General features: G+C 43.8%; 1 protein-coding gene across 2 annotated transcripts in view; it reads right to left on the bottom strand.

The window, feature by feature from the left end:
• CNTFR (ciliary neurotrophic factor receptor) overlaps positions 1–20,896 on the bottom strand; it is a 368,226-nt gene that overhangs the window by 170,730 nt on the left and 176,600 nt on the right. The window lies entirely within an intron of this gene.

Raw genomic sequence — 20,896 nt, 5'->3', positions numbered from 1 at the left:
ATATAAGTCTAAACCTTATTGCTAAATGCTATAAAGACCTTCCCTGCCCCCCAGACTCTATATGCCAAAGGGGGCTCCTTTCGTCCCCTGCAGCCCCCACTCAGGGAGCCACCGCTCCTGCACTAGGGCAACTGCCCCTCAGCTGCTGTCCCAGCAGTTGACCCTTTCTGGTTTGCCATCTGCCCTGTTGAGTGACTGTCCCTCTGAAGGACACTCCCTCCGGCCATCTCTGCAGCTGCTTGGAGACCCGAGGGGGCCAGGCAGTTTCAATTGACACCCCCCCTCCACAACCCAGCCGGATTCCCAGCCCCCCTCCCCTCCCCAGCGACCCCAGGAGAGGCCGGCTAGGTGGGAGGGGTGGGGGCGCTTGGGGCTTCCCTTCCCTTGATCTGCAATGAGTTATAAACTTTTGAAGATTTCAGCCCCCCCCCCCCCCGGCCCCTTCCCCTCCTTCCTTTCCTGCCTCACTTCAGAATTTGACAGGACCATTAGAAACCGAATTCCCCGTGGCTGCCCTCCTTCAGACCAGATTAATCAGGCCATCCATTAAAGCCCAGCGCATTCTTTCGCTAATGCTCTTCTGCAGGATTCAAAAGGGGGGGGGGGAGAGCGCATCAAAGTGGCCCCCATCACCTTTGATGAGTTCCTGTAATTGCCCCTCTCAGATAGCCCAGGAGAGGCGGGGGGGAGTGTGTGTGTTTGTGTGTGTGTGTGTGTGTGTAGGCGAGGAGAGGGGGGCGCAGGGCTGAGAGCGAAGGGAATGAAGCCTTTGGCTTCTCTGACACCATCGGCCACAGACGAGGAGGAGCGTTGGGATGTCGGAGCCCCCACGGTTGTTATGGGAACCTCTGGCTTTGCTTCCCATGTTGGCTCGCTGGGATGTGGCCCTGAATTGGAGGGAGGAAAGGAAAGGAAAGAAGAGGGGAGGGAGGAAGAGAAGAAGGAAGTGAGGGAGGGAGGGAGGAATGAAAGGAAAGGAAAGAAGAGGGAGGGAAAGAAGGGAAGAAGAGTGAAGGGAGGAAGAGAGGAAGGAAGTGAGGGAGGGAGGGAGGGAGGAAAGGAAAGGAAAGAAGAGGGGAGGGAGGAAGAGAAGAAGGAAGTGAGGGAGGGAGGGAGGAATGAAAGGAAAGGAAAGAAGAGGGAGGGAAAGAAGGGAAGAAGAGTGAAGGGAGGAAGAGAGGGAGGGAGGGAGGGAGGGAGGGAGGGAGGAAGGGACAGGAAAGAAGTGGGGGAGGAGGAAGAGAGGAAGGGAAAGAAGGGAAGAAGAGAAGAAGGAAGTGAGGGAGGGAGGGAGGAATGAAAGGAAAGGAAAGAAGAGGGAAAGGAGAAAGAGAGGAAGGGAAAGAAGGGAAGAAGAGAAGAAGGAAGTGAGGGAGGGAGGGAGGAATGAAAGGAAAGGAAAGAAGAGGGAGGGAAAGAAGGGAAGAGTGAAGGGAGGAAGAGAGGAAGGAAGGGAGGGAGGGAGGAAGGGACAGGAAAGAAGAGGGAAAGGAGGAAGAGAGGAAGGGAAAGAAGGGAAGAAGAGAAGAAGGAAGTGAGTGAGGGAGGGAGGAATGAAAGGAAAGGAAAGAAGAGGGAAAGGAGGAAGAGAGGAAGGGAAAGAAGGGAGGAAGAGAGGAAGGAAGTGAGGGAGGGAGGGAGGAAAAGAAAGGAAAGGAGAGTGAAGGGAGGGAGGGAGGAAAAGAAAGGAAAGGAGAGTGAAGGGAGGGAGGGAGGAAAAGAAAGGAAGGGAGAGTGAAGGGAGGGAGGGAGGAAAAGAAAGGAAAGGAGAGTGAAGGGAGGGAGGGAGGAAAAGAAAGGAAGGGAGAGAGGAAGGGGGAGAGGGAGGGAATGGGAATGAAAGGAAAGAAATGTACTGTATTTTGGAATTGAAGCTGAGAAAGGCTTCCCATGGGGAGTGGGGCATCTTTTGAATGAGATTTCTCCCCCCTGGCCCCCTCCTTCCTGTCCTTGCACCCACCTTCACCCACCCACCCACCCACCACTGCCGATGCTGCTGGGCTGCAGGGTCTTCAGGGGAGCTTAAATCAAGCACCGTAAGAGGAACACAGGACCCTGGAAGGTTTTACCCCCCAGCCCCACAGAGGAGACCCCAGGCATCCCCCTTGCCCCATGCCGAGGGGGTCGTCAGGCCTCCAAGCAGACGGGAGGCGCACTCGCATGTGTCACTAATGCAAAGCGATGCCAATTGAGCGCCAGGAGCCGAAACCCACACAAGAGTCGCCAGAGTCGTCCATTGTCCACCATGGTCCTCATGTATTCTGATTCATTCCGGCCACCTATAAAATAAACTGCTCAAAAAAATAAAGGGAACCCTTTAAACAACACGATAGAACTCCAAGTCAATCAAACTTCTGTGAAATCAAACTGTCCACACTGATGGACAATCCATTTCACATGTTCTCAGCACATTTAACTTTGTACAAAGCGAAGTATTCAATGAGAATGTTTCATTCCTTCCGATCTAGGATGGGTTCTTGCAGGGGTGCACTCCAACCATTGTGCCCCCGCCCCCACGGCTCTGGGGAGGAGACGTTGATTTGGGGAGAAGGGAGGACCTGCTGGGGCCCTCTGGCTGCTCTGCTCTTCTCCCCAGTCCAAAAGACATTTCAAGTACAATTCCAACAAGTTAAAGAGACGATGATAAGAGGGTGTAGAGATTTCAGGTTTGACATTAATTGGCACAGGAACACAACGTTAACTTTGGCTACTTCTTTGTACTTCATATAAAGAAGTAACCAAAGAAGTATTTTTCAGATAAAGAAAATCTCTATAAAATATACTGCTCAAAAATATATAGGGAACACTCAAAGAACCCAGGGGTTCAAGGTCATCCTATACCCACCCATCTGGGTGGAAGTGGAAGGAGGGCTGGCCACGCTGGCACAATCTGAGTGGGCAACATGAGAAATTTATGGGGGGGGGGGCAGGACAAGGGATGTGAGCTTTCTTTTTTTTAAAAAAATGTCTTCATTGAGTTTACAGAAAACACAAAGAGAAAAGATAGTTTGCAATAGGTCAACAGTAATTTGTTTATAAATCAGTACATTTGGTGCCTATACCCTAGGAATCACATAATATTAGGAATATTGAGGAAATAGGAAAAAGAAATAGAGAAAAAAGAGGAGGTGAGAAAAGAGAGAACGGAGAAAAAGGAAATATTGTAGAGAAAAAAATAGAGTAGAGAGAGAGGGTAGAGATGGAAAATAGAGATGAATGTGGCTGGTATATCGTATCAATACGACATAAATTTCAAAAATATCGCTGATGTATTATTCTCCTTCTTATTGTTTTTTAAAAATTGTACTAGGTTTGTTTGGGAGTAGATGAATGCGATCTTCCAATGTTGCATATAGGGTACATCCTCTGTGATATGGAAAATACGGTATATTTTTAAATTTTATCATTCATTGATAAGTTACTTTGTTGGATTATCTTACTTTTGAATTATTTGCAAAAATTTTCTTTTCCTTAGCCAATTATACCACTTGTCCCAGAAACATTTGTGGGTGGGGGGACAAGGGATGTGAGCTTTCAACTGGGTGGGAAACTGAGATCCAGTCTTCCCAGTGGGGGTTCCATGATGGCTCTGGCAATAAATTGGATAAATTTGCAGGAATACTTTGACTCAGACTCTGATTGAGCTTGGAAGCTCCCTGGGACCTGCTTCAAGTCAGCTTCTCCTTCCTCCTGCTTCAAGCCCTGACCACCAGACAGAAGCCCCTGAATAATCCAGGCGGGGTGGGTGGGGGCCACAGGGCCCTTCTACGTTTTGGAGGAAGGGAAGGAAGGCTGGAAAGCAAACCCAGGACTCACTGCTCACAGTCCCTCATGCCCTCATCACCTCGAGGCTCGACTACTGCAATGCTCTCTACATGGGGCTACCTTTGAAAAGTGTTCGGAAACTTCAGATTGTGCAGAATGCAGCTGCGAGAGCAGTCATGGGCCTACCTAGATATGCTCATGTTTCACCATCACTCCGCAGTCTGCATTGGCTGCCGATCAGTTTCCAGTCACAATTCAAAGTGTTGGTTATGACCTATAAAGCCCTTCATGGCACCGGACCAGGGTATCTACAAGACCGCCTTCTGCCGCACGAATCCCAGCGACCGGTTAGGTCCCACAGAGTTGGCCTTCTCCGGGCCCCATCAACTAAACAATGTCGCTTGGCGGGGCCCAGGGGAAGAGCCTTCTCTGTGGCGGCCCGGACCCTCTGGAACCAACTCCCCCCAGAGATTAGAATAGCCCCCACCTTCCTTGCCTTTCGTAAGCTCCTTAAAACCCACCTCTGTCATCAGGCATGGGGGAATTGAGACATTCTTTCCCCCTAAGCCTTTATAATTTATGCATGGTATGTTTGTTATATGGATGTTTAGTTTTATAATAAGGGTATTTTAGTTGTTTTTAATATTGGATTTGCATGATGTTTTTTATTACTGTTGTTAGCCGCCCCGAGTCTACGGAGAGGGGCGGCATACAAATCCAATAAATAATAATGATAATGATGATAATAATAATAATAATAATAATAATAATAATAATAATAAACCCGACACCTTTTGACCCCCCCCCTCCCCACTTCCTACAACGGAAATCTCAGCCTTGCTAATCTGGACAAGCTTCCTAAGTCAGCATCTACTTTGGAAATCAAGCAATTAATCTATAAAAGAAGCTCTAATCAGGCCAGCTGTTTACGCATTAAAACCAACTGCGAGGGAAACAGCTAGCACGGATGCAAAATCCGCCTTAGTTTGCATGCGGCCGCTAAGAAGTTTGGAAAGGGAATTTGACAATTTATTAATCCAAAAATCCTTCTCTTTTGATGGAAATATCGGCAGGCAGGCAGGCAAGGCCCGGTGCAAACAATCCCTTTTTTTATAATAACAGAGTTGGAAGGGACCTTGGAGGTCTTCTAGTCCAACCCCCTGCTCAGGCACAAAACCCTACACTACTTCAGACATTTTTATTATCTGAAAATTGGTGCTGTAGTTTTAATCACTCTGCCAGCTGGAAGAATCTTTAAAAGTCAAGGTAGTTTGATGACCTGCTAATCACAGCTAATCAGTTTTAGGGCAGCCATACAGGAGAGAAGAGAATAACAGAGTTGGAAGGGGCCTTGGAGGTCTTCTAGTCCAACCCCCTGCTCAGGCACGAAACCCTACACTACTTCAGACAGATGGTTATGCAACATCTTCTGAAAAACTTCCAGTGTTGCAGAATTCACAACTTCTAGAGGCAACTTCTGTTCCACTGATCAACCATTCTGACTGTCAGGAATTTTCTCCTTAGTTCTAAGTTGCTTCTCTCCTTGTTTAGTTTCCACCCATTGCTTCTTATTCTACCCTCAGGTGCCTTGGAGAATAGCTTGACTCCTTCTTCTTTGTGGCAACTCCTGAGATATTGGAAGGCTGCTATCCTGTCTCCCCTGGTCCTTCTTTGCATTAAACTCACCATGCCAAGTCCCTGCAACCGTTCTTCGTATGTTTTAGCCTCCAGTCCCCTCATCCTCTTTGTGGCTCTTCTCTGCACTCTAGGTATGTTTGAAATGGTTTCGTCTAGGATCTCCTGCTTGAGCAGGGGGTTGGCTACAAGACCTCCAAGGTCCCTTCCAACTCTGGTATTCTGTTAAGAGGTGTGAATAAGTTCCCCCTTGTTTCTAGAGGCTTCCTCCTCAGGGTTAATTAATCCAGCTCCCTCCAAAAATTCAAACTGCCCCCACCCTCCTCGCTGTCTGCAAGAGCCTTAAGACCCGTCAATGTCACCAGGTGTGGGGCAACGAGCATATGCCCCCCCCCTTCCTGACCATTAAATGTTATATGTGAATGTGATTGAGTATATTGGCTGTGTTTTAAGTTTTGTTTGTTTGTTTGTTTGTTTATTTATTTGTTTATTTGTTTATTTATTTATTTGTTTATTTGTTTATTTGTTTATTTGTTTATTTGTTTATTTGTTTATTTGTTTATGTGTTTATTTGTTTATTTGTTTATTTATTTTGTCCAATACACAATAATACACAATGAAGGTAATAGTGGACACCTTCGAGGAAATATAATTAGAGAAAGAATAGAAGAGAGAGTGTAGGATAAAATAGGAAAATAGAAGATTGATATAGGGAGAGATGAGAAGATATATGGGATATAGGAGAGACAATAGGGCAGGGGACAGAAGCCACTCTAGTGCACTTGTACTCGCCCCTTACTGACCTCTTAGGAATCTGGAGAGGTCAACCGTGGACAGTCTGAGGGTAAAATGTTAGGGGTTAGGGGATGGCACTAGGGAGTCCAGTAATGAGTTCCACGCTTCAACAACTCTATTACTAAAGTCGTATTTTTAACAGTCAAGTTTGGAGCGGTTAATATTTAGCTTGAATCTGTTGTGTGCTCTTGTGTTGTTGTAGTTGAAGCTGAAGTAGTCTTTGACAGGCAGGACGTTGCAGCATATAACCTTGTGGGCAATACTTAGATCATGTTTAAGGCGTTTTAATTCTAAGCTTTCTAGGCCCAGAGTTGTAAGTCTTATAGTTTTTAATTATTAGATTTGTTTATGTATTGTTTTTGTATTTTATGTTGTGAGCTGCCCCAGGTCCCTGAAGAGGGGTGGCATACAAGTCTAATAAACAATAATAATAATAATAATAATAATAATAATAATAATAATAATAATAATAATAATAATAATAAATAAAAATAAAATACCCTATCGGGCTGAGTTCTTTGCTGCAGCTACCTGTCTCTCTTAACTCTTTTCAGCTGTTCCTACTCTCCAACTTCTTTGTCCTTTGAAAAGTCTGGATGTGTGGAGAAAGACGGCGCTAACCTTGATGGAGGAGCTGAGGACCTTTGGAGGGAGGTGAAGCCACAAGCACAGAAGGTTCCTCCCCAACCCACCGGCTCAGACCGAAGCAGCTTCTCGGAGAAGCTGCACATCAAAAAGGGAAAAGCACAGCTGCCATGACTGAACTTCCAGGCGATTCTACCTGGAGGACTGAGAAAACTTCTCCGACAAAACCCGCCAGAAACTCAAAGGAACCGTGAGCCTTGATCCTCTTTCGGAGCAGAGGAGGCCCAGGGAAAGTGGGGCCGTCTTTCATGAGGCTGCTCTGCCCGATTGCTGACCTGGCCTCCTTTGAAAGGCTGAGAAGACGCAGCTCTGAGGAGGCGAGGGCTGCAGGAAAGGGAATTCAAACGCCAGCAGAGTTAGCAAACTGCCAGGAGGCAACCAGAAGTAACTCTGCCAACTATTTCTGCGAAACCTTTGATGCTCGCTAAACTTAGCTAAGCTCTTAGCACCGCGGCGCTGCCTGGAATTAGCTGAAAGGCAGAGCGCATCGCAGCCACACAAGGACTCTCCCGCTCCCTCCGAGTATGTGACCCATCGCTGATGTAATCCGCCATCCACACTCCGGAGCCTGGGATAAAAAGCCCACAGAGCCCGTGTGCATCAACAGACCAGCCATTGATGAGGGTGAGAGATGCTTTATTGCCAAGCCAAGCTGGAGAGAAAAATAGCTGCAAACGATCCCGGAGAGGCGAAGACACGAGGCCCTTTGCGTCCATCACGAAGAGGCTTGGCCCAGGAAGCCAAACAACCACCGTTCCCATAAAACTCCTTTTTCTTTAATGTGGCAAATGGGAGTCGGAGCCATGTACAGATGTCTGCTGGTTGGGTTTAGTGTGACATTATAAAAATGGAGTGTAATCCTTGGGAGCTTTTTCTGGAAGCGCCATGAAGAGGAGGGCTATAATAATAATAGACTAACAATCCTGGGCCTTGAAAGCCTAGAACTACGGCACCTAAAACACGATTTGAGTATTGCCCACAAGATCATATGCTGCAACGTCGTACCGGTCAATGACTACTTCAGCTTCAACCGCAACAACACAAGAGCACGCAACAGATTCAAACTTAATACGAACCGCTCCAAACTTGACTGTAAAAAATATGATTTCAACAATGGAGTTATCAAAGCGTGGAACTCATTACTGGACTCAATTATGTCAACCCCTAACCCCCAACACTTCTCCCTTAGACTCTCCACAATTGACCTCTCCAGGTTCCTAAGAGGCCAGTAAGGGACGTGCATAAGTGCACTGGTGTGCCTTTCGTCCCCTGTCCAATTGTCTTTCCTTTCTTTCACCTATCTTATATTTCTCTTCCTTTCATATATCCTCTCCTCTAAGCCCACTTTCACCCTTTTTATATTATCACATGTCTATTTTCTTCCTATGTATTTGTGTATTGGACAAATGAATAAATAAATAAATAATAAATAAATAAATAAATAAAAACTGACCTGCAGGAATGTCGGGTGGTACCGAACGTTAGTTGCTGCTTTCATGCAGCTGGTCTTCCACTATTTGGAGGGCTGTCGTAGGGAAGAGGAGCTCGATTTGAAAGAGTAGTAGATCCTTGGAACAAACTTCCAGCAGACGTGGTTGGTAAATCCACAGTCACTGAATTTAAACATGCCTGGGATAAACATATATCCATCCTAAGATAAAATACTGGAAATAGTAGAAGGGCAGACTAGATGGACCAGGAGGTCTTTTTCTGCCGTCAGTCTTCTATGTTTCTATGTTTCTATGATTTGTTCTCCAAAGCACCTGACAGCAGGGCAAGAAGCAACAGGTAGAAGAAGATGGTCAGAGGGAGATGTGGAGGAATTGATTCTCTAGGGCAGTGATGGCGAACCTATGGCCCCTATGTACTTATTCAAAAACAATTTAAAAAGAAAGGCAAAACAGAGAAAACCACCCTGGGCTTGTTTCATCCATGCGTCTCCTGGTGAAGAGGGAGAGCGAAACACACAGGCGCATCGGAGGAGGGCCCTTCAACGTCCACCTTTCATGCCGCTTCCTCTGTTGTGCAACCCTCTTAAAATGCAACAAGTATCTCAAGGGCCTCCTCCACTCAAGCGTTAGTTCACGTCTCTCCCGGAACTGTTTCAGAAAAGAACAACAGAAGGACTGAGTTGGAAGAGACCTTGGAAGGGCTTCTAGTCCAACCCCCTGCTCAAGCGGGACACCCTACACCAGTGAGGGCAAACCTTTTTTTCCTCGGGTGTCGAAAGAGCTTTCCCCAGCCCTCGGAGGCCCTCTGGAGGCTGGAAACGGCCTGTTTCACAACTTCTGGTATGGGCCCAGTCGGCTCAAGTTTTCCCCTCCCCAGGCTCCAAAACCTTCCCTGGAGCCGAGGGAGGGTTAAAAACGCCCTCCCCCATCCCCCCCGGAAGCTCTCTGGAAGCCAAAAACGCCCTTCCAGAGTCTCTGTGCGAGCTAAAAATCAGCTGGCCAGCACACACATGCACGTTAGAGCTGAGCTAGGGCAACAGCTCGTGTGCCAGTAGATATAGCTCCACGTGGCACCTGTGGCACCTATGCCATAGGTTCACCATCACTGCCCTACACTATCCCAATGGCTGTTCAGTCTCTTCTTGAAAATCTCCACTGATGGGCACACGCAGCATCTGGAGGGAAACTGTTCTGCTGATTAATTAACAGAGTTGGATGGGACCTTGGAGGTCTTCTAGTCCAACCCCTTGCTTGAACAGGAAACTCTATATAAGACAAATGGTTGTCCAATGTCTTCTTGAAAACCTCCAGTGAGGGAGCACCCACAATTTCTGGAGAGAAGCCGTTCCGCTGCTTAATTGTTCTCCCTGTCAGGAAATTCATCCTTAGTTCTAAGTTGCTTCTCTCCTTGATGAGTTTCTGTTAGGACTCTGTCCTTAACTGTTGGGTTGCCAATATATTGGATGCAGCTGTTGCAGACAGCCACAAGAGATTGCTAGACTTTCCAGCTTATTTCTCTGAGTCACCCTCTCTGTTGCTCTTTGTCTGGTTACTCGCTGTTAGATTAGCCCTGCAATCTCTCTGTATTGTAGTCATATATTATAGCTAAAATGTGTTTAGGCTTGAGATCTTTTGTGTGCTGATTATGACAAAGACAACTGGTAAGAAAGACTGTGTACTTGGTAATATATGGATTGTTATTCTGACTATAATATTTATGACTTTAGACTGTTTATCTGAACATGTTATTTCTCAAAGTAAACTTTAATTCAGGTTAGTATATCTGTGTGTGGCTGAATAGTTATTCACAACTAATCTCAATCTAGACGTTTCTGTGTGTGCACAACCTTGGTAAACAAGGATTACTGAGCCAAGGTGGCGCAGCAGGTAGAGTGCAGTACTGCAGGCCACTAAAGCTGACTGTAGATCTGAAGGTCAGTGGTTCAAACCTCATCACCGGCTCCAGGTTGACTCAGCCTTCCATCCTTCCGAGGTGGGTCAAATGAGGACCCGGATTGTGGGGGCAATAGGCTGGCTCTGTTAAAAAGTGCCATTGCTAACATGTTGTAAGCTGCCCTGAGTCTAAGGAGAAGGGCAGCATTAAAAAATCGAATAAATAAATAAATAAATAAATTTGCTCATACATTAACAGTTTCCATCCATTGTTTCTTCTCCTGCCCTCAGGTACCTTAGAGAAGAGATGGACCTCCTCCTCTTTATGGAAGCCCCTTAAATACAGTGGTACCTCTACTTACGAACTTAATTCATTCCGTGACCAAGTAGAAAAGTTTGTAAGAAGAAGCAATTTTCCCATAGGAATCAATGTAATAGCAAATAATGCATGCGATTGGTGAACCCACAGGGAGGATACAGGCCCTGTTTCCTCCCAGGAGATTCCTAGATAGGCCCCACGGAGGGTTCTCCCTGCCTTTTCCGGTCCTGTTTCTTCACAGGAGATTCCTAGAGAGGCCCCACGGAGGCTTTTCCCCACCTTTTCCAGCCCTGTTTCATCCCAGGAGATTCCTAGAGAGGCCCCCATGGAGGCTTCTCCCCACCTTTTTTGGTCCTGTTTCATCCCAGGAGATTCCTAGAGAGGCCCTACAGAAGCTTCTCCCCACCTTTTCCGGCCCTGTTTCATCCCAGGAGATTCCTAGAGAGGCCCCACGGAGGCTTCTCCCTGCCTTTTTCTGGTTACAGTTTCGGAGGATTGTAAGTGGAAAATGGTTCTTGAGAAGAGGCAAAAAAAATCTTGAGCACCCGGTTCTTATTTGGAAAAGTTTGTAAGTAGAGGTCTAGGTAGAGGTACCACTGTATTGGAAGACTACTGAAGCAACGTTTCTGCTATTAATCCGAGGGCCGCTCTAGCAGGGACGATGATGTGGCCTGCTGGACAGATGTGTGTTTTCTGGAACAAATCTGGCTTCTCTACTTCCTCCCACTGAACAGGTTGCTTAGGATTCTTGGCACACACAAACCGCCTCTTGTGAGAAAGAGAAATTACGCGATGTTGGATATGATAGAGAGAGAGATTGGACGCCTGAATAAATATCTTTTGGAAGCTAAGATGCCCCGAGGTGAACCGGGAGCTCCAGGAGGCATTTTAAGGGGGATTAAGAAGATCTACTTTCGATCTTCATGGCGAATCAAGGCTGCGCATACTGGATTTAATTAACCATACATTGGCGGGAGCTACTCGTAGTTCTTCGGAAGGAGTCTTGTCATTATTGTGCTGCTGAGAAGGCTTCCTACGTCCAGATTCATCTTTTGCTGGGAAAAAAACAAACGACGGGCGGGATTTTTCCTTGGGCTTTTTGTCTCGCCTCTGCAAAAACTGAGGAGGAAACGGGGAGATAATATTCCTTTGAATGCCTTCCAACTTTGAAGCATCTGCAAAGCTGGTCTGGAAACTTTCTGGGAACAAACAGCCTCTGAAGGTTTATGACACTTCCTCTTGTTTCTCAACTTCATCTGGAAATGCTGCAGGACCGAAAAGGCCAGTTCTTCAGCTATGAATCTCTGGATGGGGTAAACGTCCTGGCCGGCTCCCTTTGGTCCCTTCAGACAGCTGGAGAGCTGACCTCATCTCAGATAGCCATGTGAGCACATCTGCCTTTCTAACATCTGCAAACAATACCCTCCCCTGCCTCTCAAGAGTGACCCTTCCCAAGGATTCAGCCTGACTGAAAATGCACCACGATTCAGAATAACCGAGTCGGAAGGTACCTTGGAGGTCTTCTAGTCCAACCCCTATTCAAGCATGAAAAACTGTAGCAGTGATGGAGAACCTGTGGTACGTGTGCCACAGGTGGCACGCGGAGCCATTTCCGCTGGCACACAAGCTATTGCCCTAGCTCAACTCCAGCATGCAGGTGTATACTGGGCGGCTGATTTTCGGCTTGCTCGAAGGCTCTGGGAGGGCATTTTCAGCTTCCCGAGGGTCTCCAGGGAGCAGGAGAGGGCATTTTTAAATAATAGAAAGAGAACCCTCAAAGAACCCATCCTAGATCTGAATGAATGAAATATTCTCATTGAATCCTTTGTTCTGTACAAAGTTGAATGTGCACAACAGCAGGTGAAATTGATTGTCAATCAGTGTTGCTTCCTAAGTGGACAGTTTGATTTCACAGAAGTTTGATTTACTTGGTGTTATATTGTGTTGTTTAAGGGTTCCCTTTATTTTTTGAGCAGTGTATAAACAAGCTAACAATGAATGAGTTTTTGTCCTAGCACAAGGACAAAAGCACCAGCCTGAAGATGACGAGTAGGACCTCGTTGAAACATCGCCAGAAATCTCTGAAACTTACACGGGAAGAAACCTGAATATGCCAAGACCTTCATACCAGTACCCGTGAAAATCTACGAATATTATATATACACACACACATATATACTTCTCAATCCTACATCTATATTATTTACTATTTTCATTAAATTTGTTGATCACATTTTAACAATTTTCCCTGTTTATTTCACTTGTTTGTATTCTCTCTTCTAATTTCTAGCCACTTGTGAAAGTTTTCCCATACAGTTAAAAAAAACCCTCTTTCTTGTTTGTTTTGCAGTTCATAAGTAAGCTTGGTCATTGGATGATTTTTCTATATGTGTACACACACATACTAAACACCCAATGTTCTCTAAATGTAGAAATTAGACTATATGAACTTTCCCCACAATGGATGATAAATGATATTATAATATTTTGTCATATTATTTTCCCTTCCATTTTCTATTTTCTGATTAATGATTTTTTAAAACTGCTAAGCTTACAAAATATATTTGGGTAAATTTCTCTCTGTTTAGTAGATGAAAGCTTGGAATAACTTTTTTTCCAAAGGTTAGGATGTTGACATCAACAATCAATAAAATCATTAAAAAAAACCAGAACCAGCAACTTCATCAGCAGGACAAAGAACAATTCTTGAAATGACCTCATTAGAAAAACAGACTCCATCCTTATAATCTTTACAGGCATCTTTGGATTTGATCCAAGAGTATATGATCAAATCACAAGATACCATGACAAAAAGCAGCCTTGAACAGCCATGAAGAGACAAAAGGAAAATTTGAAGAAGTAAAAAGGGACATTAAAAAATTAGATATTGCAAACTGGAATGTTTAAGTCTCTTCTTCTTTCTTTGTTCTTCCTTTTCTAAATTTGTTTTTTCCTTTTATGAAACATACAGTATTTAAAGTATTTACAGTGAATATAGACAAAAATGTGTTCAATTGATATAAAAATGTATACAACTCCATATGGGCTTTTGACAAATATGGGGATGTAAACCATCCTGGATATGTTTTCTTTTATGTTTGTGTGTTTTTATATGTTCATCTTTATTTATTTATTTATTTATTTATTTATTTATTTATTATTTAGATTTGTATGCCGCCCCTCTGCGCATCTTGTTTTACAATAAAATAAAAAATAAAACATTAGATATTAGGATAGAAAACATACAAGAAGTGATCACAAAGAATGAACAAAAAATAATAAGAAAGAACAGAAAGAACTGAAAAAGGTGGAAGAAACCGAAGAGAGGCTGAGATTGGTCAACAGGGAGTTGGAAGAAGCAACTTCGCAGCTGGAATTTTAAAAAAATCAATGTATTATCTATGACTGCAAAATGTATTAGAAGAAAGAAAATACCTCCTGGATCTAATGGCAGAGATGATAGCAGTAATCCTCAAAATGGACAAAGAAGAAATTAAATTAAGTATAGGTGAAGTATACCGAGTCCAAACAAATTATGCTGAAGGACACAGATTGCCATATTAAATTTACTTTTTAAAAAAGATCAGAGATGAGATTTATAGAAACACCAGGACAGAACAAATAATCTTCAGAAGGAAATATATTATGATACTAAAACAACTACTCAGGTGGCTCAGAGAAAAAACAAGAGAATTTCAGTATCTCACTGCAAAATTAATAAGGAAGGGAATTCCTTTTAGATGGCTGATGCGTGAGGGACTGCTGATATCCTGGAAAGAAAGAAAAAATAGGAATAGACACAATAGGAAAAGCAAATCAGCCCATAAAACAATATCTGGAAGAAGGGGAAAGTAATACAGAAATAGAAACACAGAGCCAGGAAGAACAACACTTAGAAGAAAGAGAAGAGAAAGTCTTAGTGTCTTGGTGGATAACCAACTAAACATGAGCCAGCAATGTGCAGTGGTGGCTGAAAAAGCAACACAATCTTAAGCTCCATCAACCCTCCAAAACTAAGGAGGTCCTAATACCACTCTATAATCCCCTACTCAGATCTCACCTGGAGTACTGCATTCAATTCTGGTCACCTCACTACAAAAGGGACATAGAAACTCTGGAAAAGGTGTAGAAGAGAGCAACCAAAATGGCACCGGACCAGGGTATCTACGAGACCGCCTTCTGCCGCATGAATCCCAGGGACTGGTTAGGTCCCACAGAGTGGATCTTCTCCGGGTCCCGTCAACAAAACAATGTCGTTTGGCGGGTCCCAGGGGAAAAGCCTTCTCTGTGGCGGCCCTGACCCTTTGGAATCAACTCCCCCCAGAGATTAGAATTGCCCCCACCCTCCTTGCCTTTCGTAAGCTCCTAAACACCCACCTCTGTCATCAGGCATGGGGGAATTGAGACATTCTTTCCCCCTAAGCCTTTATAATTTATGCATGGTATGTTTGTTTGTTTGTATGGATGTTTAGTTTTATAATAAGGGTTTTTTTTAGTTGTTTTTAGTATTGGATTTGCATGATGTTTTTTATTACTGTTGTTAGCCGCCCCGAGTCTATGGAGAAGGGCGGCATACAAATCCAATAAATAAATAAAATAAATAAACCAAAATGATAAAAGGACTGGAAACCAAGACATACGAAGAGAGTTTGCTGGAACTGGGCGTGGAGAGTCTAGCAAAAAGGATGGGCAGGGGGGACATGATAACAGTCTACAGGTACTTGAGGGGTGGCCACAGAGAGGAGGGGGTCACACTATTTTCCAGGGCACCAGTGGGCCAAACAAGGAACAATGGACGGAAGCTGACCAAGAGAGCGATCAACCAGTGGAACGGCCTGCCAGTGGAGGTTGTGACACTTGACGCCCCATCACTTGACAAATTGAAGAGCAGATTGGACTTCCACCTGATTGGGGTGGTGTAGGATTCCTGCTAGAGCAGGGGGTTAGACTAGATAAATAAATAAACAAAACCAAAAGTCAAATAGAAACAAGAAGTACAAGGGTAGCAAAAGAGAACCGAGGGCAATAGAATGAAAAACTAAGATTCTCTCAGTCAACATATATGGAATTAACTCACCTATTAAATGAAGACAAACATTCACAAAATTGCAAAACAAAATCTAAACATAGTATGTTTGCAGGAAATACAAATAAAGAATGAAGATATTAAATTTTTAGAACCACCTAAATTAGGCGATCACTATGTAATTAGTACATCACTATGTACTAATTAAAAAAAGAAAGGAATAGTGGCATATGTCCAAAATCATATGCTCAAAAATAAATAATAAAGGGAACACTTAAACAACACAATATAACTCCAAGTAAATCAAACTGTCCACTTAGGAAGCAACATTGATTGACAATCCATTTCACATAATGTTGTGCACGTTCATCTTTGTACAAAATATTCAGTGAAAATATTTCATTCATTCAAATCTCGGTTCTTTGAGGTTTCCCTTTATTTTTTTGAGCAGTGTATATAAAGATATAGAAGGTAGGATAACAGCAGTTGAGATTTTAGTAAATCAAACAAAAATAGTATTAGTAGCTATTTATGCACCTAACAATAGACAAAATGAATTCTATAAAAAGTTATGATATATGAACAAATTACTAAATTCAAAAAAGAAAATAAACTTATAATTGGAGATTTTAATGCGGTAGCAAACCCCAAATTAGATTACAAATCAGGAAACAAAAGCCAACACGAAAGAAAAACACCTCCTAAAATCTTCTTTGAAATGGCCAGAGAACACAGTTTAAAAGGCCCTGGCAAAACTGGAGATCAGGAGTGGATTTCTTCCTTTCGACAGCTCCTGCACAGAGCCAAAAACAAGTGGCGGTGACAGAGAGAAGGAAGAATTTGCAAAGATGCAAAGAAGTTAAGAGCTCAGAAGCTTCAGGGTTCTCCAGGAACCCTGACCAGGAGAAGCCACAGCGATGGTCCTGCCAAGCATCTGTTATCTTTAGAAACCTTTTTCATCCACCTCCATATTGACTCATCAAAGTCTTTATAGAAAACAGTTAATACAGAGTAATTCTCATTTCTCAAATTATTCAATAGATCAAAAGGAACAAAATCAATTTTAATCTAAAGAAGTGTATTGTTTTCTTCCTAAGTTCAAGGCAGAGGAGAAAAATGACAGCGCTCGATGGATTTACACCTGGTTTTCACCCCTTTATTGATGGCATCATTTCCTTTTTACATTTACGTCTCTGACCTCCCTCCCACGATGTGGAAACGACCAAACCTCTCTGCTGATCCTGGTAAATTGGAAGGCAGCACCTCTACCATGGCTGCAAAAAGATTAAAAAATTATACGGATGAAAGAGAATCTTTGCAGCTCAAGGTGGAACTATGGAGTCCTTGCTCTGAATTTGGTGGGTTTCTTGCATGTGTTTCATGACCTGAACTAGGTAACACCATCACTGCTAGAAGAGACTGTGATTTGTGGAGTGGAGGGGAGAAGGAGGAGGAAGAGGAGGAGGAGGAAGTAGTAGTAGTAGAAGAAGAAGGATGTAGTGTCCTTGGTGCTCCCTGAGCATGTTGGTTTTCTTGCAGATGTTTCATGACCCAACAATGTAACATTATCACTGCTAGAAGGGTAGTGGAAAGGAGGAGGAGGAGGAGAGGACGACAACGACTGTGTGGTCCTTCGTGCTCTCTGAGCTGGGTGGATTGCTTGCAGACATTTCCGAACCCAACTAGGTAACACCATCAGCGCTAGTTGGGTTTTGAATTTGCTCCCTGTTTCTATACCTTAGCTTGCCATACAAGTGTTGGAGGCAACATTGCCTCTTGATAGTTCCTTGATTAAGGTATTTACTGCATGATTGTTTGACTCTTTGGGAGAGACCAAGCGTTCGCCAAGGAGACAAACAAACCAGCAGACAACATTACTGTTAGTACTATGTACATAACTGGTTGGGTTTGGCAATACAGTGATCTCTCGGTTAGCGCGGGGGTTACGTTCCAAGACCTCCCGCGCTAACCGATTTCCGCGTTATACTGGATGCGGAAGTAAAAACCACCATCTGCGCATGTGCGCCATTTTTTTCATGGCCGCACATGCGCAGATGGTGGAGTTTGCGTGTGGGCGGCGGGGAAGACCAAGGGAAGGTTCCTTCAGCCACCCAACAGCTGATCTGCTCCGCAGCGCGGAAGCAGCGAGGAGCCGAAGATGGGGTAAAGGCAAAGGGGAAACCCCATCTTCGGCTCCTCGCTGCTGCCGTGCTGCGGAGCGGATCAGGTGTTGGGCGGCTGAAGGAACCTTCCCTTGGTCTTCCTGCCACCCAGGCAAAGGGGAAACTCCAAGATCGCTTGCCGCTTGCCGCTTTGCAGCTTGGAGCCTTGCTTCGCCTCCTTCGCTGCAATAGGCAAGCGGCAAGCGGCAAGCGATCTTGAGAAAGAGAGAGAAAGGAGGGCGACTTGCCAGTCCACGCCCCCCTGGATGAACAGCCTCGCATGGCCCCAGCGCCGGGCTCCGCTGTTGCCTCCGCCCCCATTCGGCTCTGCAGCTGAGAGGCCTTCCCGGCAGAGCCCTCCCCAACAGCTCCCGCTGCCAGCGCAAAAAAGAAAAGAAAAAGAAATCCCCAAAAGAGGCAGGCACAAAGCGGGGGCACAAGGGGAGCTGCCCGGCAGAGGTTGCTTTTTTTCTTCTCGTGGGCAAGTGGAGGGGGGGAGAGAGAAGGGAGGAAGAGAGTGTGAGAGAGGAAGAAAGAGAGAGAGAAATGATAGAAAAAAGGGGAGAAAAAAGAGAAATGAGAAAATGATTGAAGCATAGTGACAGGAAAGAAAGAGAAAGAGACAGAGAAGTGACTCTTGGTGATGACGTATGACGTCATCGGGTGGGAAAAACCGTGGTATAGCAAAAAAACCGTGGAGTATTTTTTAATTAATATTTTTTGAAAAACCGCGTTGCAGCGTTTCGCACTAATCGAGACCGTGCTAATCGAGGGATCACTGTACATAGAACTATCCAACAATGTATGCTTAAATATATTGAAACACTATTGCTTTAAGGGTTAGTACTATGGACGGCCACAAGAGGGAGCCAGAAACATAGTTCTCTCTCTCTCTCTGCTATTTCTATTATGTTCTCTGTTACTGCTGTAGTAGAAACTGCATGTTACATTAATAATAATAATAATAATAATAATAATAATAATAATAATAATAATTTTTTGGATTTGTATGCCGCCCCTCTCAGCAGACTCGGGGCGGCTAACAACAATAATAAACAGAACATGTACAATCCAATAATAAAAACAACTAGAAACCCCTATTATAAAACCAGACATACACACAAACATACCATGCATAACTTGTAATGGCCTAGGGGGAAGAGCTATCTCATCATCATCATCATCATCATCATCATCATCATCATCATCATTATTATTATTATTATTATTATTATTATTATTATTATTATCATCATTAGATTTGTATGCTGCCCCTCTCCACTGGTTTATGTATTTATAAGTTGAACAAGTAAGATGTATAGTATTGTAGATACAGTATATTCACTGGTTTAACTATGTATGATTAGGACTGTTCTTGACTATGATATTTGCCAAAGTCAATAATATTTTATACACTTATCTGGATTGTATTACTGAACCGTTACTCGTTTCCCTGGGCTATCAGATGGATATCTGCTAGAACTCCATGTTTCCTCTGTGTAGGTGTATCTTTGACAACTCAGAGATGACTCTGTAGACACTTTAACAAATACCCCAATCAAGGAACTCTCAAACTTCCTCATGTGCCACATTTATAGTCCCTGGCCCAGCTCATTAAGTTTAACAGAGTTGGAAGAGACCTTATGGGCCATGTAGTCCAACCCCCACCACTCATTATTGGGTCATCCCAGGCTCTGAACACACCTGTCTTCTCTCTCAAATCTGACTATATGGAGATGCAAACCAGAATCTCACCGGCAGACGGAGACAATCCATTTCCCCCTTCAAGCACTTCATAAAAATGTTAAACTATCAAGAAGAAAATCCATGCACAATATTTAATTTTCTCTGCACCGTATCGCCACGCACAACACTTGTTTTCAGGTATTTTATGGATTCTGGAAGAGGGAGATTGTGATCCCCTTATATAGAGCGCTGGTGAGACCACATGTGGAATACTGTGTTCAGTTCTGGAGACCTCACCTACAAAAAGATATTGACAAAATTGAACGGGTCCAAAGACGGGCTACAAGAATGGTGGAAGGTCTTAAGCATAAAACGTATCAGGAAAGACTTCATGAACTCAATCTGTATAGTCTGGAGGACAGAAGGAAAAGGGGGGACAAGATTGAAACATTTAAATATGTCAAAGGGTTAAATAAGGTTCAGGAGGGAAGTGTTTTTAATAGGAAAGTGAACCCAAGAACAAGGGGACACAATCTGAAGTTAGTTGGGGGAAAGATCAGAAGCAACATGAGAAAATATTACTTGACTGAAAGAGTAGTAGATCCTTGGAACAAACTTCCAGCAGACATGGTTGGTAAATCCACAGGAAATGAATTGAAACATGCCTGGGATAAACATATATCCATTGTAAGATAAAATACAGGAAACAGTATAAGGGCAGACTAGATGGACCATGAGGTCTTTTTCTGCTGTCAGTCTTCTATGTTTCTATGTTTCTATTCTTATAAACAATTGGTTCTTTCCTGTTGTTCGGTTACTTTAAGTTCCCCTGTTACTGAACTTATGTTCATTTTGCCTTTTCTTGTTTGTCAAATGTTTTGCTTGACCTTCAACCTGGGCTATTTCCTCTCACAGCAACTTTCTCTTACAGCTAATGTCCAATTTTAAATTTTGAAGACCTTTCGTTTACTCCTATCACTAGGCAGCAAAATTTAAGAAGGCGGGACTTCCAACTCCCAGAATTCCCCAGCCTGTAAGTTTTGAGTTGTGTAGTTTTAATGCTGGCTGGGGAATTTTTAGAAATTAGTATAGTGCATTTCCAAGTTGCCCAGAATTGAGAAACACTGGCTCAAATAGGTTGCACAAAATAATCCAAGGTGGGAAGAGAAATGATAAGACAATTGTACACATAGAAACATAGAAGATGGACGGCAGAAAAAGACCTCCTGGTCCATCTAGTCTGCCCTGATACTATTTCCTGTATTTTATCTTAGGAGGGATCTATGTTTATCCCAGGCAGGTTTACATTCAGTGACTGTGGATTTACCAACCACGTCTGCTGGAAGTTTGTTCCAAGCATCTACTCCTCTTACAGTAAAATAATATTTTCTCATGTTGTTTCTGATCTTTCCCCCAATTAACTTCAGATTGTGTCCCCTTGTTCTTGGGTTCACTTTCCTATTAAAAACACTTCCCTCCTGAACCTTATTTAACCCTTTGACATATTTAAATGTTTCGA

The sequence above is a fragment of the Erythrolamprus reginae genome, chromosome 2, assembly GCF_031021105.1.
Source record: "Erythrolamprus reginae isolate rEryReg1 chromosome 2, rEryReg1.hap1, whole genome shotgun sequence".
NCBI lineage: Eukaryota > Metazoa > Chordata > Lepidosauria > Squamata > Dipsadidae > Erythrolamprus > Erythrolamprus reginae.
This window is presented reverse-complemented; position numbering and strand designations above follow the sequence as displayed.